This window comes from Arachis ipaensis, chromosome B03, assembly GCF_000816755.2.
Source record: "Arachis ipaensis cultivar K30076 chromosome B03, Araip1.1, whole genome shotgun sequence".
NCBI classification, from domain to species: Eukaryota; Viridiplantae; Streptophyta; class Magnoliopsida; order Fabales; family Fabaceae; genus Arachis; species Arachis ipaensis.
Window position 1 is genome coordinate 46,840,416 of NC_029787.2, and position 6,972 is coordinate 46,847,387.

At 36.7% G+C, this 6,972-nt stretch overlaps 1 long non-coding RNA gene across 1 annotated transcript; it reads left to right on the forward strand.

Moving 5' to 3' along the window:
- Nucleotides 1,525-6,000, forward strand: LOC110270158. The gene is made up of 3 exons (XR_002359350.1): nucleotides 1,525-1,614; nucleotides 1,695-1,839; nucleotides 5,823-6,000. It is a non-coding gene; the product is annotated as an uncharacterized LOC110270158 (long non-coding RNA).

The following is a 6,972-nucleotide window of genomic DNA, read 5'->3' on the forward strand; positions in this document are numbered from 1 at the left end:
CAAATTGATTGGTCCACTTGACTTTCCTTTATTTAGTAAGGGTTAACTAAGTGGGAGTGATAAACAATCCTCATCACACCTGATAAGGATAACTAGGATGGGATTTCTATAAGACCCAGAACTTTTGAAAAGTCTTATTATGATCAAGTCTCAAATCATATAGTTACTTATAGCCTTAATTTCAAAGATTACTTTATTAAGGATAATTAAGGCAAGTTTTGATTTATTGAACTTGAGATAAGTTATGATTATTATCCAATTTTATAATTATTGGATTAATTTCTATATTTAAATTATAAAGTTGATAGTTATGAAATAATAATAATCTTATATGATTTGGACTAAGTAATTAATATTTTAAATATTAATACTGCTATTTTGGAAAATGAAGAAATTAAGTATATTATTTCTAACTTTTAGATTTGGGCATTTTATTGAAAATAATTTGTGAAATTGATGAGCAAATAGTATTTTTATATATAATTAGTGTTGGATTTGATTTGGGTTTCAATTATTATATTATTCCCATTTTATGTGAAATTATCATAATGTCCCTAACCCTAATTTTCAAAAATGAAACCCTAACCCTGAAACCCTAACCCATGACCCAGTCCCCTTTTCCCCTAAACCAGCAGCAGCCGAAATCCTTTCTCCCCAAAATAGTAACACATGGTCTCCTTTCCCATTTTCCCTGAGAAGAAAGAAACGAACGAAACAAAGAAAAAGAGAGGCAGAATTAGGGAAGAGGAGAGAAGAGGGAGGCGGCGTGGTGGGTGCCACTGCCACCGTCGCCGCCGCCGCCAACAGAGGTAGAGGGAGACTGAGTCGTGGCAGAGGAGAGAGGAGGGAGCTTGCCATCGCGCCACCACGTCGCCACCGATTTGCTGCCACCATGGAGCCGCCGTTCTCCTCATCGCTGACCAGCACATCGCGTCGCCGCCGTCGAACCCGTCCCTTGTCGCCGCTGTTGAAGCTGCGAACAGAGAAGGGGGAAAGGAATGAGTCGCGAGGAAGCAACGCTGCCCTTCCATCGTCGCTACTGCCATGGTTGTGGAAGAGAGTATCCCCGTCGCCGTGGGAGGAATCCACCGTCCGAGCTGCTACCAGACGGAGCCGCTGTTACCATGAGTACAGCGAAGAGCAGCGCCGCGTGAATCAGCGAAAGGAGGTGCCTTTCTGCCTCTGCTCCTGGGTTTTGGAATCCGACAAAACGCCGCTGCCGCTGTTGGAGTTAATGTTGCTCTGGCCGTGCCCTGGCTCCATCTTGAACCGTGAGAACTGTTACTGTTGGGTAAGCTTTACCCTATTTCTGATTCCCTTTTATTCCATCATTTCGTTCCTACCTAGAATCATTGTTGCTGACGCTAGTTGTATTGAATAAAATGGTTATAGTAAGTGACATTGTCGCTGCCTTTACTGGAGATAGTTGTTGGCTCTGTTTGGAGATTCCTGTCGCAACTAGTGTTCACTTTGGGGACTATTTCATCTGTTGCTGGGACCACTAACGGAACAAGCCAAGCCACGGTGATGCTGGCTCCCAAGGGCGGTTCTGTGGCTGTCGGAACCACCGCTGAGGCTTCTGTTCTTTGGTTCAGACGGTATTCTTTAGTTACAGTAAGTATCCTTGTATTAAAACTTCCCCGTTCATATCCCGTTATGTGTTTTAAGGCTTTCGCAATAATAATATTTTCTAGGATTAAGTTATCGGAGCCATATGTTGCGCGTAAGGGTTGTCTTTGCTGCTGCAAAAGTGAACAAAGCTGTGATGTAAGCTGCCGGTAAACTCGGGTTGATTGAGAGTTCCGGTGACGCGTTTGAATTATGGATATGCGTTTTGAGGTAGGGGGCTTTCCGAAAACTATAGTTTATTATTGGAATTATTACATATGGGTACTGATGTGAGGATGTGTATTTGGTGATTGTATCATTCTTATGTATTGTTTGGTTGTTTTGTATGATTATGGGTGTTTGTTTGACTGGACTGTTGTGTGGTTTTGTGAAACGAAATGCTTTTGAAGTTGATTCTTTTAAAGCTTTGAGATCGAGTTTAATTCGTTGGAAATTGATTTGAGTTGAATGGATTTTCTTGAGAATGTGAAAAATAGAATACACTTTTGAATTCAGCCTGGCTTGCTTTAATGATCTGGTTTGATAAATGCCTGTTGCTAAACCGTTTCTTTAAAGCTTTAGAAATGAGTTTATTCGGCTGATAACGATTTGATTTTTGAAACGGTTTCCTTGAAATATGGAATTGAGATGACTGTTGGATTTGGCTTGCCTTGAACTGATTTTTAATTTTGGGTTGTTGAAAAGGATTGTGGAACGGTTTAGTTGGGACCCGAACCGGGTAGCAAAGTCCAAGTTTTAGGGGAGGTGTTGCCGAAATTTCTATAAAATCTGAGTCTTTATTGAAATATTGTCTGGAAAATGATGAGTTAAAGACTTCTACTATTTTATTTAAATTATCAAGAAAAGGATGATTCATGCTTTCGAAATGAGTTAGTAAGGAGGAAATTGTGATTTAGTCTTGCTTCTTAAGAAAGGCATTGTATCTCTTTCGGGAGAAAGTTATTTAGATGAAACTTGTGTTTTAAAGCTGTTAGAATGTGAAAAGGGTTTATGCCTTTGAATTTGACTTGGGGGTTTCAATTAAAGAAGTTTCAATGACTTTGAAAGAACCTGAATTTCTATTGACAAGTCTCATTTTAAAGTGTTTTGGGAAAGGTTTTAAGTACTCCTTGGGTTCTGAATTTTTGTAAGACTAAAACAATTTCTGAGCAGTTGAAACGCTTTAGAATTTTCTCTTGTGGTTGAGGCTGATTTTTGTTTAAGTAAAGGAAACGACTTTGAAAAGAGTAATTGACTTTATGACTCTGTATTGCTTAGATCCCATTTTGTTACTCAAATCAGGAAGCCAATGTTTTAATGATTTTAAGTGAATTTGAGAAAATGAGTTATATTAATTTTCCCTAAAGACTTGGGACTCTGCCGAGAAACTTTGTTATAAAATCCCATTGTTAGATGGATGATTTTGAATGTTTCAAAATGAATCTTTAACTTTCCATGGTTATGGAAGTTTTCAAAAGAAGATGCCAAGAGTGGCATGGTTTTAAAAGGGGAATTTACCTTGAGTAAAAGTGGCTTATGAGCCTGAGATGATTTGAGAAATGAGATCTTTAAAGCCAAGGCTGAAAAGAGTTGAAACTTGATTTCAAAGTGAAATGATTTGGGAAAAAGTGATTTATGGCTTAAATACCGATTTTATGAATTGATGATGTTGAATGTGGAAGTGATGTTTTGTTGTGAGCCGGAATGGCTGTGTATGATTATAAATATTGGTTGGTTCTGGATTGAACCGTGAGCCGGAATAGCTGTGTATGATATGAATATTGGCTGGTTCTGGACTGAACCGTGAGCCGGATGGCTGAGATGGATGTTGATCCATGGATGAGATTGAATGTATGTATATGCTGAATCATTGATAAATGTGAATGTTGCACTTCCACTATCAGAGATAAGAGTTTCCCTGGGAGAAAGCAGTGGCTAGCCACCACGTGCTCCAGGTTGAGACTCGAAGCTCTTTTGACCCTATGTCGTCAGGGTGGCCGGGCACTGTGAAAGCCCCGGATGAGCTCACCCCCATAAATATTCACCAGTGAGGGTGATGGATATGGATCATGATTATGATCAAGTTTATATTGAGTATAACTCGAGTTGGGGAGACACGACAGAGGGACAGTCCAATGGTTAGCTACCAGGACTTGTCGAGTTGGCTCTATAACCGACAGATGATATCATCAGCCACTAGGAACATGCATGCATCATATGCATTTATGTGACATTGTTTGGGTGTGCATATTGTACTTGGTTTGCCTTTGTGACTGATGGGAAGCAGAAGCTAGTGAATTAAAAATTTATTAAAATGGTTACGTTGCAAGTATAGTTCTTAACTCCCCGAAAATCTGCCTATCAATTTAGAAATATGTCACAGAGAGTTTAAATTAAAATTACTGGGAGTTTTAAGTCCCAGGTCGTCTCCCAACGAGTTGCAGAAAAGTGTGCTGCTTTATTAATCAGATGTTCCAAGAAGTTGAGCTAAGTAAATTGGAATTTAAATTGAGGAATTTTAAATAATATAAATAAAAGCCTTGACTGGGAATTGATTAGTTAGAATCTCTATCATTGATGGAGTGACTTTTAAGATTGATTTATAATTAACGGTTACTCTGTTGGTTATCCTTTACTAGGTAAGGGAAAGTCAAACAAGTTGGAATGCCAGATCTGTTCACGAGTTACAACCCACTTAGTTCAAAGGGATTGGCGTTGGTGACAGGATAGCAATCCAACATTTAACCCAACTACAAATTTTTCCTTCAATCCTTCCAACTCAAGAGTTCCTTTTAATCAACTCCCCATCAAGTAATGAAACTACTCACGCATTGTAAATAAAGAATCCATAGCACATGAAAGGGAATTAAAAGAAGACATGATTATTGGAATTGAAATTGAATTAAAAAGAAATAATCCTTGCATTAATTAATCATAAAAGTATCTGAATGACAAAATTGAACATAACAAAGAACATGGAAGAATAAAACCAAGTTAAGAGAACAAATTAGAATGATGAAGTCTTGATGAGGAAATAACTCTTCTCAATGTTCCAATGCTAAGACCAATTGAAAATTAAAATTCTAAAACTAGAGAGAAAAACCTAAGAGAGTGAAAAACTAGATCTCAAAACTACTAAAATGAATGTGTGTGTTGTTTCTGCATATTCTCTGACTCTAGTCTGCTGTTCCGGGCCGAAAACTGGGCCGAAATAAGGTCCAAAATCGCCCCCATTGAATTCTGCAGATTATGCAGATCGCGTATGTCACGCGATCGCGTATCCATGCGGACGCGTCGCTTGCGCTTTTTCTTCTCCACGCGTTCGCGTCGTCCACGCTACCGCGTTGCTTGCGCTTTCCAATTCGCGCGGCCGCGCAAGCCATGCGGCCGCGTCACTGCGATTTGCGCTCCTTCGCGCGGTCGCGTGAGCCATGCGACCGCGTCACTTCTCGCTGATTGTCTCCTCAAATTCTTGTGTTCCTTCTATTTTTGCTAGCTTCCTCTCCAATCTCCATCTCATTCATGCCCTATAAAGCCTGAAACACTTGACACACAGATCACGGCATCGAATGGAATAAAGGAGAATTAAAATTAAATAATTAAAGTCTCTAGGAAGCAATTTTCAAATATGTACTGAATTTAGGAAGGAAATCTAAATGCATGCTAAATTGATGAATAAGTGGGTAAGGATCATGACAAAACCACACAATTAAACACAATATAAACTATAAAATAGTGGTTTATCAGTGACTATTTGAGATTATCTGCTACTTGCTCTACTTGCTGGAACTGTTTGTTTGTGCTTGAACCTCCTATCTGTATTTGCAACTGGGACTCTGTTGAATTGTGGTGATTGATTGTTGTTGGATTGTTTGGGCCTAGGGCCATGGTTGAAATGAGATGGACCAATGGTTGGTTTTGGTTTTGTGTTTCTAATTTGGAATAGTATGAAAGGCTATTTTTGGTTTAGCATAGATAAACCTTTTGAAAGGCTTTCGAAATATTGTTTTAAATAAACAGTTTCCTCTTTCAGAAAAGGATTTCATATTTTCTCTTTTACTGTAAACCGTTATTTTTGAAAAGAGGCATAAGTCAGTTATTAATCACTGGTATAGTTTATCTTCACGTATCCTATTACAGTAATTCCCAAAAACCCTCTACTGAGAATCCTTTCGAGGATGATGTTCTCACCCCCTACATTTTTCCCCTTTCAGGATATGGATGCAGAAGTCACAAAGAGTTTATTTAATTGTTGTGGAAATGCTCTGTGTTGCTTTAGATTATTATTTATTGTATCCTCACCTTCAACTTGATATATTTTGTAAGAGGGATAGGGATTGTATTGGTTAATGTCTGTAATATTATTTATATATATGTATGTATATATATGGATGTACTCTTTATGAGTTTCTATAAGTTGTATGGTATGTATGGATGTACGTTGTATAGCGAAAGTATTTTTGGGAATGGTATTGCGGTTTAAAGTTTTAAACAGGCTCATATTTTAGTATTAAATAATATAAGTGTCGTCGTAATGTCCGAGCTATCAGAGTCGCGCAGCCGGAAGCGTGAGCTTTGGTAGTTAGGGTGTTACAATTTCCAGTTCTTACACATTGCCAAGAGTTTTATAATTATTAATTTATTTTTCTTATCATTTAAATTACTTGTTCCTTATTTTAAAAACCCAAAACAAAATATACTTTTTCCATAACCAATAATAAATCATACTTCCCTGCAATTCCTTGAGAGACGACCCGAGGTTTAAATACTTCGGTTACAAATTTTATTGGGTTTTGTTACTTGTGACAACCAAATTTTTGTACGAAAGGATTCTTTGTTAGTTTAGAAACTATACCTACAACGTGATTATATTTGTGAATTTCTTTACTAGCAAAAATCCGATCGTCAAAAATGGCGCCGTTGCCGGGGAATTGCAAACGTGTGCCTTATTATTGGTTATTGTAAATATTTTTCTTGTTTTTTTCTTTGCTTTGATCTAAAAATTCTAAGTTTGATGTCATTTTATTATTTTTCTCTTTCCTCATTAAATTCAAAAATATATTTTCTCTTTATTTTAATTGATTTTTTTCGAAAATTACAAAAAAAAATTCAGATTTTTATTTTAAAATTTTTATCTTATCTTATCTTAATATTAAATTTCAAAATTCAAATCTTTTTCAAAAATCATATCTTTTTCAAAATCTTATCTTATCTTATTTCAAAATCAAATTTCAAATTTCAATATTTAAAATTCCAAAATTCAAAATTCAAATTTCAAAATTTAAATTTTAAATTTTAAAAAATCAAACATTTTCAAAATTTAAACCTTTTTCAAATCTTTATCTTATATTTTAGTCAGTGTTT